Source organism: Coenobita brevimanus, chromosome 79 (genome assembly GCF_032717465.1).
Source record: "Coenobita brevimanus isolate Jiangsu-jjx chromosome 79, ASM3271746v2, whole genome shotgun sequence".
In the NCBI taxonomy this organism is placed as follows: domain Eukaryota; kingdom Metazoa; phylum Arthropoda; class Malacostraca; order Decapoda; family Coenobitidae; genus Coenobita; species Coenobita brevimanus.
Window position 1 is genome coordinate 26,487,948 of NC_137032.1, and position 19,454 is coordinate 26,507,401.

Below are 19,454 nucleotides of genomic sequence, written 5' to 3' on the forward strand. Positions count from 1 at the left end.
CACACCTAGTCACTAACCCTCATCCACCCAGTACAGAACTTCACATGCCCCGCAAGAACATTCTCACCTAACCCCTGCATTTTCTTTTCTTTTTTTGTCAATTTTTCAATAAACTGTGTACTTGCATATATATATATATATATATATATATATATATATATATATATATATATATATATATATATATATATATATATATATATATATATATATATATATATATATATTACCTGTTATTATCACCCAGTTTGACCCTAATTACACTGTAATGTAACCTAAAAAATATTCTTCAGTTCATTTTGTTAGGTATTTCTTGTGTTTGAGAAATTTTTTATAGAAAGGTTGGGTGGGTAATCTAGCTGTCCCTCCAGAACACTTTTAATTTTTCACATAAACAATTAACTTCATACTTTGATGTTTCACACTTCACGCAGTTTTGGCGGAACATACCTCCGTCGAAGTATGAGGAAAGGCTACACACACACACACACACACACACACACACACACACACACATATATATATATATATATATATATATATATATATATATATATATATATATATATATAGGGTGGTCCTTCATTTTCAGCTTGAAAATTTTGCTTTAGCTGCTGCGGGACTTCGTTCCTATTGATTAAAAAGTTATGTATGCAAATCTCCATGCTTATTAGATAATTTTAACTCTGCCGCATCATGTGCAAGGCTATACTGTTGTGGCGTAATTGTGATATGCCAATGGGATACCTTGGTCCACCTCTTTGCTGAGTGATGGCCACTCTCTGGGGGGAGGGTATCATGGGAACCCAACTCCCACTCATTGTTGCATAATTTTATGGTTTGTAATATCTACCAACTGTAGCCTTCTTCGCATCTGGATACACTTGCCTGTGCTGACCAACGACCTGGAGAACAAATTGCCATTGATCTTCGTCCTTGGTGAACACTGTATTTAACACTTGAATCAGTGCTACTCCTCCCTCCGTAAAGTCATTTGTTACCTGTAGCCCCTGGGTGATGCGCTCAGCTTCCTTGTAATTCTCACTACTTTCCCATGTGGATGGATCGAATTCTAGGAATAAATGAGGAAGGTCAACTAGTGTGAAGATCTTCTTGGCGTTACTGGTCACAAAACGTGAAGTTGTTTTCTGATTAGTGCTGTTGCCTCAAGTTCAACTGTTGCTCTCTTTAGTTGTTCTTTACTTCCTACTTCATTAAAAATCTTCACCATTTTTCACTTCTCTTTAGTGTCAACATTTGGATCAAAAAAGGCCAATCCGTCTAATTCCCCTGACAAATACCACAAGTGACAACCAAATGCTTTCAAGCAGCCTTGTGAGATGTCCCAATTAGGATAAAGTGCCAATTCCTGGAGAAGCCTCAGATCGTTTGCTGGAGCAATTGCTGATTTTGTTGCCATGAACCATGATTTCAGGTGTTGCTTCTTGATGAACACAACAAACCACTTCAATCCTCGACCTTGCTTCAGTGTGGTGCTTGTCTGATGATGGAAAAGATAGACTTTGATACTGTATGTATGGTACCTCTAGCCATCCATCTAGTATGGCAGCAAGCACCAGGGCACTGAAACCGTGTTCCACGGGGCGGTACACCACACAAGACAATAATGGACAGTTCTAGCAACTCTCGATAATCATCTCGAGGATGGCTTTCTTGCAACTGTTTCATACAAAATGCTATGAGCTCATCACATTGCTCATCATCAGTCACCAGCATTTCCTCATTGTCATTCAAGGTCTGAAAGCGTTTTGTGTCAATAGTATTGCACTTGGCATTGAACTGCTTGAATATGTGAATATCGGGACCAGAGGACAGTCCAAGGCAAATGGTGAAGGACTTTTGAAAAAGGATATAAAAAATTAGATACCTACAAGCAAGATGGAGATCCTCGTGCAACTGTTGTTGAATAAGGGTGCAAGCCACTGCCCACAATCCAATATTGCTGGCACTGGTGTCGAATGCCATTCCTACCACACGTTCAGATATACCCGAGTCATTCAAGGTTTCAATGATGACATTTCAATGGCCTTTCCTGTCCCTGATTCCAAACTGGGTACATTCAAAATGTTTGAAACTCCATCACTTGAGACGGGACTTGGAAGGCGTTCAGTGACATTTGCTCCTGTTACATCGGGAGCAATTTAATGTCCATCCCAGTGCACTACAAGTGGCACAGCTGGATAGAATGATTTCTCCAGCCATTCTGCGGATTCCCTCCTACTCTTGATTTGATCTCTGCGGATATTTTGCCTGTTGATAGTATATACTTTTGAATCTTGTCCACAGGAAGAAAATGGTCGCAGAAAGCACATGGACTGCAGCACGGTCTTGGTCCGATCTAAAGCAACAGCATCTGCAGAAGTGACAACTCATTTTCCTGCTCGTTGGCATTTCAGAGGAGGAGCTGCGGCCGAAAGGGAGAGTTGCTATATCAGTATAATCGTCACCTGCTTTGTCGTCATCACTCGTTGGGCTCTCCTCCAGCTCCACTATTTCCTCTATTATTGCTCGATGACATTCCTCACGCTCTTTATTCTCCTGTTCAGCCAGTTGTCTCTCTCTGTCTTCGTTTTTTCTGGTCGAGTTTGACATCAATATCCATATATATATATATATATATATATATATATATATATAGGGGTGGGTTATACGACTCTTGATCCGGGTGGAGGTATAACACTTTGCACATTTTGCTGTTCTTGGTAAAATTCAATCATATTCCTCTTGCTGTCACTGCCACAGTTTTCGCAGTAATATCCTCACCACTATCACTCGATTTATCTTCCCACCCATTATTTTATAAGGTTATCCTTTTTGAAATCTCAGGTGATATGAGTTACATCACACTCCTATCTATTAAACCCGCCCGCCTACACCACTCACCCACCTACTGAAGCCTCCCACCTACTGAAGCCTCCCACCTACACTGTCCTTTTTCTTACACTGCTCACTCATCTTACATTAATCAGATATGATGGGTCCGAAGACGCTCACCCCCCGCCAAGGATTTGGAGATAAAGGTCTTCACTGATCCCATTCTGCCTAAAACATGGTTGGCGTGGAGGTACCTCTGAGCAAAATCTTTTTTTTTTTTAGAATAAATCTGACAGTATTCTTCATCATCCTATCTCCTCTCTAATGGCTTCCTGCCCTTTCTTTTATGGTGATTTTTTTTTTTACTTGAGCTGATGTAAGTTACACCATCCTCACACCTACACCCCACCACCTACACCACTCACCACCTACACCATCCTCTCACTTCCACCACTCGCCTACCCGCCCACCGTCACCACCCTCTCACGAACCTACACCATCCTCTCATCTACACCACCCACTCCAGTAACCCTCGTCATGTTCATAGATGTTCCTGTTGAGTAACCACGGTCTGTCTGCCCGAGCAGACCCATCAACCTTAGGCAAACAATTGCTCCTGGATGGCAGCCGTGGCTCAGTGGGTTAGAGCGCTTCACTCTGGCCGAAGGGTCGGAGGATCGAATCCACCCAAGGGTCATTGGTAGACATCAGGAAGGGCATCCGGTCATAAAATGCTACATGCCCCAGTCCAAAAGTCCTCTACCCAGACCCTTCGGGGATACCTGGAGTAAAACCAAATTATTATTATTTTTTTTTTTATGGCCGCTGCATGCAGTAAATCAATGTTCCCTTGTGGGAGAGAGAACCTTAACACTACGAGGTATGGGAAGGAGTGTGGAAGTTTGGTTTCTGGAGTGACACCACATAGGCTATGCTTTTCTCCACCCAGTTAACAGCAGCACCAAAGCAGTCTCCACATCACTCTGGTATTTGGTTATATGCTTACCATCCAGCGTTGTACCACATTTGGTTTTTTGGGTTACAGGAAACCTTTAGGCCTGTCATTCAGTGTAGTGTCAACTGAATTGGAAATAACAGCACTAAAAGGCGGTAAGAAAAAAAGATGGAAGATTAAAGGAAGAGAGGAGGGCAGACACAGGGGAAAAATTATTGAGGAAAAAGGTGAAGCAGACAGCACTTCAATTGAGTGGATGATGGACTCCCTAACCTACACCCCTCATGCTTTTAGTAAAACTAGCATACCGAGGTAGGGGCCCTACACCATCACCTCCCCTTGTCACGGATGTAGAAAGAGAGCTTCACCGGTTCCTTCCTTCCCGAAATTTAATCGGGGCGGAGGTCTTCGTCAATTCAAAATTTTGCTGTGCAGTAGAAAAAATAGGACACACACACACACACACACACACACACACACACACACACACACACACACACACACATACACACACACACACACATACACAGTTCATAATAAAGTTAAGCTGTGTATGTATGAATCTGTCTGTATGTTTGTTCGTTTCTTTCACGAGAGCCGTAATATAATCGACCTAATTATTTTTACATTAGATATAGGTAAATCCGGGGAGTGTCAGAAAAATACCAAACAGATTTTTTGGCGATCTCACGGGACGCGACGGAGTATTTTTATCAAAAATCGCCACTCGCTAATATGTATACGGTATATATATATATATATATATATATATATATATATATATATATAGATAGATAGATAGATAGATAGATAGATAGAGAGATAGAAATATATATATCAATATATATATATATATAGAAAGATAGATATATATATATGAATATATATATATATATATATATATATATCTATATATATATATATATATATATATATTCTGTATAATGGATTTCTGGTCAGAACTGGACACTGTAGGCTCATCTGAAGAGGCTGCTGGTTTAAAATCAGTAAATATTGTTCATACCTTACAATTACGCATGTGAAATTTTTACTGGGAGAATCCTCTCAACATTGCTTAACTTCTTCAATTCGATCATCACGTCTTTTTAGCTTGTTCATGCTGCGCCATCATACGATCTCTCATTTTAAGAGAAGCCTCTTGTTGATAAGGTTGATGATGGCTTTATCTAACTCCTCCAGCTGCAGAAGTTTAAGCTGAACTGACTCCTCAGGAGAGAAAAATGAAAAAGTTTGTGAAATGAAAGGTTTAAAATCTGCTGACAGCAAATTCCCTTACATTTAAGTATGGTTATTTTAAGCAACTCATTACATTCATTCCGACCAGTATGAATGCGCTGTCAACCAAAGTGACGACAGTAAGTTTGTTTTCACCTGATGGAATTGGGCCACTTTCATGACTTCAATTAATCTGTGGTTCCATGAAATTTAATGAGCCTTAGCTAAGAAATGGGAATTAGATTCCTTGCTTATTAGTCAAATATATCCTCCAGTCTGACTACACTTAATCATCAATGGAAGGAAGTAGGGTAAGGATATTTTTGTCAGGTTAGAAAAACGGGGTTTAGTGAAGGTTTCATGACGCGTACGATAACTTGCGTGCACAGCACCTAACTTCACCTCACCATAGGATATAGAATAAATAGATTAACACACAAAACGCTGTCTATGGTCCAGCACAGTGTCAAATTGCTCTGGTATGGCAACCAGCGTTGGGGTCCACATTCTCCAAGTTCAGACAGATATACTTGGATCATTCCTTTGTTCCATGATATTATTTGTTCAGATATTTTCATCACAGAATATGCTGCTTTTATTTTATCTTGACCTGACGTTACCATCACCCCATTTAATAAGTCAAGGAGAAGTGCAATGTCAATGATGTATAGCCACAGTATTAACTATTTATGCCACTAAGCCATGTGAAATAAGTTCTGAAAGGATGAAAATCTATACCAAATTAAGTTAAAAATAATATATACTGGGTTCTTGAGTTACTCTAATTATGAATCATAATTAGCTTGCATAATTATTTTTTCTTTACATTAAGTACTGGACAAGAATGCTGACGTGTGATGGCAGTGACTTAAACAAGAGGTTGTGTGCCACAGAAGGGTAATTTCAGTCTGCTATGCATCAGATTCACATGTAAGATTAGCCTGGGGCCACCAGCACCAGCACCACCACCATTACCACTTCTACTAAGCCTAGTACTAATATGCACATTATGTTGTAATGTACAGGAACCTCGCTTACAGTACCGTATACTGTAGATTGTCTGTTGCTTAGGAAAATCAGCGTGCCTTTTGCAGGGTAAAAACATCTCTGAATCATTTACACTGAATATTGTTATTGGATTCATTTTTAATGACAGAGCCATATGCAAAATCCTAGGCCTTGTATAAACATGATAAAATGTCAGAATTATGAGGAAACATTACAAAACATCCATTTCCATAATAACCAACTGAGTCAGGTTACGATAACTGTTCCTCAAAGTTTTAAAAGAAATACACCTACTTGGTTGTTCACTGAAGAAAATGATACAGTGAAGCAAACCAGCACAGTCATGTATCGACTATTACAAGAATTTACTTTATAAGAATGAGAAGGCAAAGGAACCCATACCCCGATTTCCAGCAATGTTGTGTACCAGTGGGAGTGTTCAGTCAGCGAATATGTTGGATATCAACAGAATTTTCCCTATAAGATACTGAAGAAAAGCCAGAGATGCATTCCAGGGCGAAACCCAAACGCTCACATAGCTTAATATAAACTGACACAGAAACACCATCGGTAATGTTATTATCCTCATAAACAATACTATTGCGAAAAAAAAAGAAAGAAAGAAACATTAAACATCACATGCAGAAAGGTATGGTGGTAGAACGTATGGTACGAAATGCTTCTAGGCAACTGACGGGCAGGCAGCTGGCAGTGCGCCAAGAAGCAGAAGGGGTAGTGGTGAACGGAAGGATGGGAAGGGAGACATGCACGGGTGGGGGAGGGTGGGGGGACATGAGGGAGACAATCTGGAGTGGGGGAGGGAGTCAAGTGTTGATGGGGGAGGGTCGGGGGATGGGGAGGGAGACAAGCAGGGGTGTAGGTGGGTAGGGGGTCAGGGAGGGAGACAAGAAAGCCAAAATGCCCTACTACCCCTCCCCCCCAACCCAATGCCACTCACTTATTCACTCGCACTCACTCACTCTCTCACACATTCTCACTGACTCACTCTCTCATCCACTCTCACTCACTCTGACTCAGTCTCTCGCTCATTCTCACTGACTCACTCTCTTGCTCACTCTTACTGATTCATACTCTCTCTCTCTCTCTCTCTCTCTCTCTCTCTCTCTCTCTCTCACACACACACACACACACACACACACACACACACACACACACACACACACACACACACTTGGGAGGCAAGTTGGAGTGGGGGAGGGTAGGGAAATGGGGAGTTAGACAAAGGGGGATTAGGAAGGGCGGGGGGATGGTGAGGGAGACACGCCTGGCTGTGATGAGCATGGTAGGGAATGAAGGAGGGATGGAGGGAGAAGAGAGGGGATGGAGGGAGAACAGGGAGAGCCGTGTGCACCACCGCATCACATTCAGAGAAGCTTGTTTCAAATCTAGGGAGGGGTGGAGTGGTCAACTAGCGAATGGATGGATGTTTGGATTGTGGGAATGTTCCTCCATTTCTTTTGTTCAGTCTAACAAATCGTCAGTTATTGAATCTTCGGAAATCGGGGTATGGGTGTATATGCATTGTTGTGTTTTGGATGATGAATTTCAAGGAGTATTGATAAGTTGGTTCATGGACTGTGTGGGTAAGACTGAAAGTAGGATTACAAGTGTTGGCAACTGTGTGTGTATGCTCACATGCGCAAACAGAAGACGGTGCAGAGTAAAAGAAGAGTTCTGGGCAAATGTGGAAGCATGCATAGAATAGTTTGAGAGGAGCGAGACAGTTTCTGATCGGAGATATGAATGGAAAAGTAGGGAATATGAAGGTTGATGGAGTAGTTGGTGAATGGGGTGTGACTGCAGAAGTGGATGCTCTGGTGGACGTTTGTGTGGGGAGAGGATTGGTAATAGCTAATATCCTCTTTGGGCACAAAATAATCACAGGTACCGGTATACATGGAAAGTGATAAGAAGGGTGGGTGATGAGCTGGATGAAAGGTAGACAATGATTGATTATGTGTGTGTGGATGAGAGAATGAGAAGGTATGTGCTGAGATGAGAAAGCATAGACAGTTTAATCACGTGGACTCTCTGACCACCACTTAGTACCATAGTGGTGAAAGTCAAGAAGGAAATGCACTGAATGAATAGGACAGAAGGGCAGGAGGAAGCAGTCCATACAAAGAGGGAAGAAAGGTTGTAGGAGGAAGAAAAAAAGAGGGGGGGGGGAAGAATATGTGAGATATGTGAAGGAATGATAGGGTAGATATGATCTAGATATGTTCTAGATCAGATGGGAGGGGTGGAAGGTGTGTGCAGAGTATTCACTGAAGAAATCTGTGTAGATTGTGAGATGCTGTGTAGGGTGAAGACAAGACGAAAGGGGGTGCATGGAACAGCATAGTAGAATGAAGAGGTGAGACATGCTGTAGCACAAAGCAAGAAAGCATATAGTGAGTGGATGGGAACCAGAGGCATGGAGGAAGTTGACAGACGAAAAAAAGAGCTATATGTAGAAAAGCTGAGAGAAGAGTAAGAAAGAGCAAGAAGTGAGAGGATGATTAACTTAGAAGGAATTTAAGTGAAAAATGGGTGAAATATAAGAAAATTTTCTGGAAGGAGATTAAGAGAGTAAGACAGGTTGTTAAAGAAGATCGTAGGGGAGTAACAGATTAAAATAGCAGATTGCTGGTGGAGAAGGTGGAAAAATAGAGCGGATGGAGAGAACACTTTCATGAATAGTTGAACACAGAGAATGAAAGTAACACAAGTATAGGTGGTTGGGGTGAGGCTGGGAGGAGGAAGAGGTAGATGAGAAAGGAGGAAGAGATCAGTACGATAGAAGTGGTGCAAGCATTAAAGGAAGCCAAAATGAGGAAAGCTCCATGGAGTGCGTGGTGAAATGCTGATGCTCAGGGGAGAGATACTAGTACAATGGATATGGAGGATGTGCAAACTGGCCTGTGAGGAAATTAACACCCTGGAGGATTATAACTCGGCTATAATTTTTTCTCTGTACAAAGATGAAAGTGTGTAATATCCACATGGGCATTTGTCTTCCTAGTGTTATAGGAAAAGTATATGGTAAGACACTTATTGAAATTTAGCTGAATAACAGAGGAATTAGTTGGAGAAGAGTAGGAAGATTTCTGGAGGGAATACTGTAGGCTGGCTAGATCATATATTCATCAAAAAATGTTTAGTGGAAAAGTTTCTGGGGAAGGGAAGAAGTTGTAAGGTACAATGATGGATTTGGAAAATGCATATGACACAGTGGATGAACAAGGGATGTGGAGAATATTAAGTATATATATATATATATATATATATATATATATATATATATATATATCTATATATATATATTGTTACATAGCCTATGATTTCATCATCCTTTGTGTAATTTTAACGCACAGTATGCTGCATGTTTGATCACGAGCGTGGTCTGCCTCAGTCCCCCCCTTCTACCGTTATAGTAGAGTAAGTCGTCCTTTCTGTTGTTCAGTGCGGGATTGTCAACTCTTTGTCCCCATGGCTTCATTTGCGCGTCCTTCTTACAAGTTGTATCAAGCTCTGCTGGCCCCTATATAATGAGCTCAGTCTCTGCATCATGGCCACTTAGATCTACTCATTTTGTTCACATCTCTGTCCTCCCCTGTACAGTTGTGAGTGCTCAGGAAGTCTCCAAACATCTAGCAGCTGTGTATTTTGAGTATAAGTGTTATTGCATTTTGTTCTTGTACTGTATAGCATAAGTTGTTAATTTGTGGGCCTAGTGAAGTTTTTGTAATTCATGTAGGGTTCTTTATGTCAGTCATCATTAATAATATTTTGTATCTGTAATAATTTATCTTGCATTAACTGAGCATTACCCAGTGTATTTTCATTTTATCAGGGCTGACTTAGGTAAATATACTCTTGCTAATTTCGTGTTAATAGAGGCTATTGCAGTTAACCATATATTTAGCCTGTTTTTTGCCATTACATTATCCTTATGAGTCCTGAATGTTTTGTTGTTAGTTTGAGCATTAAACTTTAACTTGTAATTTTACCTAACTCTTTTGTTTTGAACCTGGAACTTTACGGGACAGTAGTGATTTTTAGTATTCTCACTTAAAGTGTACATTATCTTTCTCTGTTCCGTAACATAAATTTGGCGACCTCATATCAGGATATTCAGGATATTATCATAAGGATATTGCTTGATATTTTGTGACTGTTACTTATTCATGATGTCTACTATTACTACACTTGATGAAGCCAAAGATTTTTTGTCAAATGTGCAAACAGTGTGTGATGTAGAAAACAGAACAAAGAATGAACTTAAGCTTGTTGCTCAACAATTGGGAATTGCAGTTCACTCTCATCATTCTAAAGATCAAATTGTTGGCATGATTAATAAAAGCTTGTTTAATGTAACTCCTCCAAATGAGCAAACGCAGATTGAATTAGCTAAGTTACAGCTAGCCCTGCAGGAGGCTCGTGTGAAGGAAGCTGAATTTCAAGCACGTGCTAAGGAGGCTGAGTCCCAGGCCAAGGAGGCTTGTGTTAAGGAGGCTGAATTTCAGGCAAATGCTAAGGAGGCGGAGTCTCAGGCTCGTATTCAGGAGGCTGAATTTCAGGCAAATGCTCGTATTTAAGAGGCACAGGTACAGGCTCAGGCACAAATTGAACTTGCTAGGATTCAGGCAGACCATGAGTATCGCATGAAACAAGGTGGAACTGGATCATCTAGCTCTGATGATTTTGATGTGGCTAAAAATGTTAAACTTGTCCCTCCTTTTAATGAATCTGATTTAACCAAGTATTTTCAGTTGTTTGAGAGGGTAGCTACAGATTTTAATTGGCCCAAAAAGTATTGGCCAGTACTCCTTCAAACTGTTCTCACCGGTAAAGCTCAAGTAACTTATGCATCTTTGCCTCAGGATCAATCTGATAATTATGATGTAGTTAAGAGCTTGATTCTTAAGGCCTATGAGCTTGTTCCTGAAGCCTATAGAGTAAAATTTAGGACAACTTACAAGCAAGATAAGCAATCCCATGTTGAGTATGCAAAAATCAAAGAAGATATGTTAGAGAAGTGGTTAAATTCTAAGAATGTGGATTCTGATTTTGGTAAATTTAAGCAGATGATTTTGCTGGAGGATTTCAAAAGATGTATTTATAAAGATGTAAGCCTATATCTTGATGAGAAAAAAATAGATAATTTGTCTGATGCTGCAGTTTTAGCTGATGAATATGTTCTCACTCACAAGAGATATTCTAGAGAAAAAAGGAAAGCTGAGAGTAAGTACGTTGCCTCTACTCAGAGTACAGGTAACAGGAAAGAGAATAAAGATGATGTTTCTCAGGAAGTAAATACTAGCTTCACCTCTAGATTTCAGAAAAGTAAATGTACTTATTGTAGTAAGCTTGGTCATACTACGGAGAAATGTTTCAGGAGACAGCGTGATGTGAACAAAAAGGAGTCTTTAAATATTCAGTCAATTGGTCTAGTGTCCACTCTTGAGAGTTCCCAGAATTCTTTAACTGAGTTAACTGAACCTGCTTTGAGGGGTAACTTAAATTCTCATGATGGAGCTCCTCTTTTCAGCAGTAACGTGGGTGACACTCTCAAGAGTTCATGTGCTAATTTCCTGTCTGATGGTTTTGTCAGTCCTCTGGACAGTAATGACAGGAAATCAGTTCAAATATATCGTGATACAGGTGCTTGCCAATCCCTTATGCTGACCAGTGTTCTAGGCTCTAATGTTAATTCCTCTGATGAAACTGTAATCTTACAAGGTGTAGGGAATAATTACTTCTCTGTTCCTCTGTGCAGAGTGAATTTAGAGTCTGGTTTTGTTAATGGTTCCGTTATGGTTGGGTTGGTTGAGACACTCCCAATGTCAGGTGTAACTTTCTTACTTTGAAATGATATTGGTGGAAGTCAAGTGTGTCCAGCTCCTCAGTTGTCTAGTGAGCCAGTGGCTGCGTCCCAGGATTGTGATGTCCCTGATGTGTTCCCTGCATGTGCTGTCACTAGGGCTAAGTCTAAAGTTACTGGTGATTTAGAGGATAATGATGATGATGATGTTATCCTAGCTGACACTTTTCTTGCTAATTTGGACCACTCACCAGATGAGGCAGTACCCCGTAGTGTTGATAATTTGTCTCGTCAAGAGTTGGTTGAGTTGCAGGTTGCTGACCCTGAGTTGAAAGGTCTAGCTAACTCTGCTTGCAGTGAGGAAGAGTCAGCCGGTGCTTCTACTTGTTATTATATAAAGTCAGGAGTACTTATGAGGAAGTGGAGATCCCAACAGCATCAGCTGACTGTGAATGGGAGGTTGTACATCAAGTTGTCATCCCTCGTGTTTGTAGGCAGGATATCATTAGAGTGGCTCATGATTCCAGTTTGGCAGGACTCCTTGGAGTGAGGAAGACTGTGGCACGGATTTTGAAACACTTCTACTGGCCAGGTATCTTCAGGGACGTTTCCTGGTATTGTAAGTCTTGTCACACCTGTCAAGTTGTGGGGAAGTGTAATCAGACCAAAAAGGTTGCACCTCTAGTTCCCATTCCTCCTTTTGAGGCGCCATTCACCCGTGTGTTGGTGGATATTGTGGGCCCTCTTCCTAAGACTTCTTCAGGATTTTCTTATGTGTTGACCCTGATTGATATGGCTACTCGTTACCCTGAAGCCATTCCACTTAAAAATATCTCAGCAAAGAACGTGGTTAAGGAAATGCTAGGGTTCTTCACAAAGTTTGGTCTACCCAAGGAGGTACAGTCAGACCGGGGAAGTAATTTCATGTCAAATGTTTTCAAGCAGTCTCTGAAAGAGTTGGGCATCACCCAGATCACGTCTTCAGTTTACCATCCCCAGACTCAAGGAGCGTTGGAGAGATATCATCAAACACTCAAATCGATGCTCAAGAAATACTGTTTGGAACATCAGAAAGACTGGGATAAAGGTCTTCCATTCGTTGTGTTTGCTGCAAGAGAATCTCCAAATGAATCACTGGGCTTCTCACCTTTTGAACTACTGTTTGGCCATGAGGTAAGAGGACCCCTTAAGTTACTCAAGGAATGCTGGCTGTCGGAGGAAGATGACGTCAACCTGCTGGAGTATGTGATGAAGTTCAAAGAACGGCTGTCCACTGCTTTACAGCTGGCGAGAGAGAATTTAGGAGCTGCTCAGGAGAAGATGAAGACTTGGTATGATAAGAAGTCCAGGTTACGCCACTTTCAGCCAGGAGATCAGGTTTTGATTCTGCTACCAGTGCATGGGCAACCTCTTCAAGCCAAGTTTAGTGGTCCTTATTTCGTGGAGAAGAAACTCAGTGATGTCAACTATGTCATCGCCACACCAGATCGTAGAAAGAACAAGCAACTATGTCACATCAACATGCTAAAGTTATATCACAGGCGGGACGAAAATAATCCAGTCTGCACTGTAGCTGTTCCACCCGAGTCTGCAAGTGAAGCTCTCCCATGCAGTATGAGCCTGAGTGATAGTTTGGGGAAGAATCCTGATATCATGAATGATCTCCAGACTAAGCTTTCTGATCTACCTCCCGAGGAAAGGCAAGAGTTTTCGGCATTACTGCAGGAGTACCCGCAAGTGTTCCGTGCCACTCCAGGAAGAACCACTGTGTTGATGCATGATGTCGATGTTGGAGACGCAAAGCCAATTAAATTGCCTCCTTACCGTGTGAACCCAGTGAAAGTTCCTCTCATCGAGAAGGAGCTTGGCTACATGTTGGACCACAAGATGAGCCCTGTCAGAGCGAGTGGAGTTCTCCTGTCACTCTAGTCCCTAAGCCAGGTGGGTCACAGCGGCTTTGCATCGACTACAGACGTGTTAATCAGATAACTAAAACAGACACTTACCCTCTCCCTCGTGTGGAAGATTGCATAGACAAGATCGGAAAGGCTAGGTACATAAGTAAGTTTGATTTGTTAAAGGGATACTGGCAAGTCCCTATGACTGAACGTGCTAGGGAGATCTCATGTTTTGTAACACTAGGAAAGACTTTTGCATGTTCTGTAATGCCATATACAGATTGTTTTAGAGTAATAAGAAATTTCCTTTGTAAATTTCTTTTTCTTTGTGGGGAGGTGTTACATAGCCTATGATTTCATCATCCTTTGTGTAATTTTAACGCACAGTATGCTGCATGTTTGATCACGAGCGTGTTCTGCCTCAGTCCCCCCCTTCTACCGTTATAGTAGAGTAAGTAGTCCTTTCTGTTGTTCAGTGCGGGATTGTCAACTCTTTGTCCCCATGGCTTCATTTGCGCGTCCTTCTTACAAGTTGTATCAAGCTCTGCTGGCCCCTATATAATGAGCTCAGTCTCTGCATCATGGCCACTTAGATCTACTCCTCATTTTGTTCACATCTCTGTCCTCCCCTGTACAGTTGTGAGTGCTCAGGAAATCTCCAAACATCTAGCAGCTGTGTATTTTGAGTATAAGTGTTATTGCATTTTGTTCTTGTACTGTATAGCATAAGTTGTTAATTTGTAGGCCTAGTGAAGTTTTTGTAATTCATGCAGGATTCTTTATGTCAGTCATCATTAATAATATTTTGTATCTGTAATAATTTATCTTGCATTAACTGAGCATTACCCAGTGTGTTTTTATTTTATCAGGGCTGACTTAGGTAAATTTACTCTTGCTAATTTCATGTTAATAGAGGCTATTGCAGTTAACCATATATTTAGCCTGTTTTTTGCCATTACATTATCCTTATGAGTCCTGAATGTTTTGTTGTTAGTTTGAGCATTAAACTTTAACTTGTAATTTTACCTAACTCTTTTGTTTTGAACCTGGAACTTAACGGGACAGCAGTGATTTTTAGTATTCTCACTTAAAGTGTACATTATCTTTCTCTGTTCCGTAACAATATATATATATATATATATATATATATATATATATATATATATATATATATATATATATATATATATATTTTATACGAGGAAGAAGGAACCAGAAGGCCATGAGCCCGCAATAACAGTTCCCTCCAAGAGAAAAACAAAATACAATAGAGTGCCAAACTCAAGATCCGATCGTTTTGAGATGCCTGGACACACTGCGTTTGAAAGACTGGAGATCATAGGCAGCAGGAAATACAGACAGAGGGAGGCAGTTCCAGAGTTGACCTGTTGCATAAATGAAGGACTAAGAGTAATGGTTAACTCTTGTATTAGAGTGTTGGACAGAAAAGGGATGAGAGTTTGCTGCTAGACGGGTACTACGCGCCCGTCGTAGAGGTGGAGGAATGCATGCAGACAGTTCAGAGGAGCAGTGACCATTAAAGTAGCAATAGAAAAGAGATAAAGATGCAACAGTGCGGTGAAGAGACAGAGGTTGAAGGGAGTCAGTAAGAGGAGGAGAGTTAATGAGACGAAAAGCCTTCGACTCCACCCTATTGAGAAGAGCTGTATGTGGGGAGCCTCCCCACATATGAGAGTTGTACTCCACACAGGGGCGGATAAAACCCCTGTATAGAGTCAACAATCGTGCAGGGGTAAAGAACGGAGTTGGCTTAGCACACCTAATCTCTTGGAAGCAGAATTTACAAGAGATGTAATATGATCTTTCCAAGATATGTTCCGAGTAAATGGAACCCCAAGCATGTTTAAGGATGATGTAGGATTAAGCTGGATATTATTAAACATTAGTGGGTATAGCTGTGGAAGATTTTGTCGGGTTGATAGGGGTAAGAACTGAGTCTTAGATGCATTAAAAACAACCAAATTATTTTTACCCCAGTCAGAGATACGAGCCAAGTCAGACATTAGGTGTGCCATAGCCTCATCCCTTGTTTGTTGAAGTAGCTGCCGAGATGGGCATTCCGGGAACCGAATGGAAAGGTGAAGGGTGGAGTCATCAGCGTATGAGTGGATAGGGTTAGATGTACACCCTCTAAAAAAATTTTCGGCACCCCCTGCTCTGATACCTTTCGCAATGATCACTGTTACAGACGGCAAGAATACGTGGTGTGGTTGATACCACTGTACCTCTCTCACTCTCCCACTGGATTTCATCATTAGCTGACGAAGTAACACGCACCAGCAACACAGGGCCATGGATACCAAACACACACCGAAATTCAGGAGATGATTCAGAATGCTTCGTGTGGTGTATCATAATGTATCGTGTCGTAAGGGTGCCGAAACTTTTTTTATAGCCTGTACAGCTTAGAAGGTCATTGATGAATAAAAGGAGGACAGTTGGTGATAGGACAGAGCCCTGAGGAACACCACTGTTGATAGATCTAGGAGAAGAACGATGGCCGTCTACAACAGCGGCTATAGAACAACCAGAAAGGAAGCTAGCGATGAAGGCAAAGATAGAAGGATAGAAACCGTAAGAGGGCAGTTTGGAAATTAAGGATTTATGCCAGACTCGATCGAAAGCCTTTGAGATGTCAAGTGCAATGGCAAAGCTTTCGCCAAAGTCCCAAAAGGAGGATGACCAGGAATCTGAAAGGCAGGGGAGAAGATCGCCAGTGGAGCGTCCCTGACAGAACCTGTACTGACGATCTGAAAGAAGGTTGTGATAGGAAAGATGCCTTAAAGTTTTTCTATTGAGAATTGACTCGACAACTTTTGAAATACAGGACGTTAAAGCAATTGGACGATAGTTGGAGGGCTGGGAGTGGTCACGCTTCTTTGGGACTGGCTGAAAGAGAGCAAACTTCCAGCAAGAAGGAAAGGTACAAGTTGACAGACAAAGGCGAAACAGTTTGCCTAGGCAGGGTGTAAGCACAGAAGCACAGTTCTTGAGAACAACAGGAGGGACTCCATCAGGCCCAGATGCCTTGTTAATACTGAGGCCAGTGATGGAGTAAATGGGAAGCTGCTGAATTCTGTGAAGAGTATGTATGACAGCACTAGGGCTGCAGTGCATGTGGATGGTGAACCTAGTTAATTTTTCTATCTGAATGTTGGATTGAAACACAGATGTGTCATGTCTCCATGGTTGTTCAAATTGTATATGCATGGAGATACAGAAGAGATACAAGGTATGGCAATGAATGTTGGAGAGGCCTTCATGAGAGGGGGCAGCATTTGGAAACTTCCTGTTCTGTTGCTTGCAGGTGACACTGTATTGTTAAGTGAAGACAGAGGGGAACTGCATGGCTTGATGAATAAAGTTTGAAGATCAGGTAAAAAAGGAATCTAAAAGTGAATGTAGTAAAGGGTAAAGTTGGGGTCTTCAAGAGAAATGAAGTCGGTGAATGCAGTGTGGATAGTATGGAAATGGAAAATGCAAGCGCATTCAAGTATTTGGGTAATGCGACGAGTAAAGATAAGTTTGGAGCATGAACCGTTTGGAAGCATACAGCAGGTAAGAACCGTTGCTGGTTCAATGAAAGCAGTAATAAGACATTGGGATGTGAGCATGGATGTAAAAAAGTCGATGAATGAGAGTAATGTGATCCCCACTCTAACCTGCTGCCTATGGAAGTGAATCTTGAACCTTGTTGGAAGGACACAAGTGAAGAGTGAGAGCAGAGGAAACGAGTTATTTGAGAGGAGCATGTGGAGCTACATGGGGATACAGACTGAGAAATGAGGAAATGAAGGAGAGTTGTGGTGTGGGTGTGGATGTGATACAAAGAGTTACGAAGTTACATTGAAGTGCTTTGAACATGTGTAGAGGATGGAGAGTGAAAGACTTACTAGGAAAGTGTATGTGAGTGAGGTGAACGGGGGAAGAGGGAGGATGAGATCGAGGATGAGATGGAGGGAAAGACTGGAGAGGTATATGAGAGAGAGAGAGAGAGAGAGAGGTGTAAATAGGGGGGAAGGAAGCAAAATGGCACGGGACAGCAGAACGTTTGTGGCCACCCCTTACAGGATTAAGGGATCTGGCTATAAGTACAGTAGTTAGATAGACAGACTTTATAATTAATAAAACTTGTTCCCCTTTTTATGACAGATATTCATTACATTTCTTTCTGATCTGAGGGTAAGAACATATATATGAGACTCCAGTCTACGTAACCCCTTTGCTAACACTGAGCTAGCATAATGTTCAGACATTTACAACACCCTAGTCCAGTGTTTTCCAAGCTGTGAGTTACGACTACCCCCTGACTTCCAAATATTGTGAGAGCACCCACAGGCCCACACTGTTTACAAAAAAAAGGTAAGTACTCCTGTATGGAAAATACCCTTTTTATAGTCTTTGCTGTATGATTTTGCTTATCACTGGTGCTCTAATGATTAAAAAACTGATTATGTAAGGGAAGCTTTTTTTTCACAATGGGTTTTCCATTTGAGATTTTCTTAAATATCTCTTCCCTTCTTTGTTTAATGCATTGAAGATAAAAAAATTATTCGACTTGGAAAAAAGTGATAACAATTTAATACTTTTTATCAGTGACCTGAAAAAATTATCAAAAAATGGTGAGGACAAATATCATTATTTCCCAATATGCTTAGCATGACAGCTGAACTGAAAACGACTGATGTTTGTGCTGATGGCCAAATGTTTGAATACTCAGCAAAATCGTTAACCTCAGATTCCAATTTTTAAATCATCGTCAGCGATTTATTTTCGAAATGCAAAAATTGTGAAGCACAGCCAGAAGAGGGATGAATTCATGTACAGTATTATAAAACAGGTGAATTTAAAAGCTGTTCTCTGTTAATTTTCAGCAAAAAAAAAATAAATAAAAAATAAACTACAGTACTTAAATCATTTACCATAAAGCTGAGCCCTCCTCTCCTATTCTGCTAGCCCCACCAGGGGGGTGAGCCCTTAGTTTGGATAACACTGACATAATATTATACATAAATGATCAATAATAGACACAATGTTTGTTTCACTCATAAGAACAGAACATGAGACACAGTGAAATGTATCATGACAGGAGTATACTGACCTTGCGGAGGTGGCAACACTAGGACGGACACTCCTGCAGGGGGTGGCTGGTGCTGGAGGGCAAGGTGTGCCGCCCGAGATGCCACGTCCTCCTTGATGCAGCCAGGCTCGCCATCCCCTGCTGCCCCCACTGCCCAGGGCAGCAGCTGGGCCTCTATTGTCACCTGTGAGGTCAGACGGGGATCCTCCTGTTCATCCACCTCACTTGAGGCTGGCTGGGGCAACAGGTCCAGGGTATATTGCACCCCACGCCCCTTGTTCTCCTGAGGAATGGGGGCAGCATGGTGGCCAGGCGAGCGGCTCAGCTTGGGTACGGGCGTGCATGAGGTGAGGGCGGCCAGCAGCAGCAGCAGGGGTAGGACAAAATGATTCGCCCACCCACTGCCGCCGCCCATACTCCTGCCTGGATGTCGCTGGCCTGGTCACTGTGCAGGCGGGTCTTTGGTGTGCAAACGTGGGCAGTGTGTGTGGAGGGCCGGTAGGGCCCTGGTGGTGGAGTGGGGCACCACGGGGCCCGGGGCACCTTGTGGGCACATGTCGGGATTAGCTCAAGAGGGGTGGTCACACAGATGCT

The 19,454-nt window shown here is 41.7% G+C and overlaps 1 protein-coding gene across 1 annotated transcript in view; it reads right to left on the reverse strand.

The window, feature by feature from the left end:
- The window catches only part of LOC145409063 (uncharacterized), a 328,905-nt gene extending 309,911 nt beyond the window's left edge, over positions 1–18,994 (reverse strand). Inside the window, exon 1 of the mRNA XM_080279615.1 lies at positions 18,882–18,994. The gene's annotated coding sequence lies outside the window, so the exon portion shown is untranslated. The remainder of the gene's footprint in view (positions 1–18,881) is intronic.
- Between the last annotated feature and the right edge of the window lie 460 nt (positions 18,995–19,454).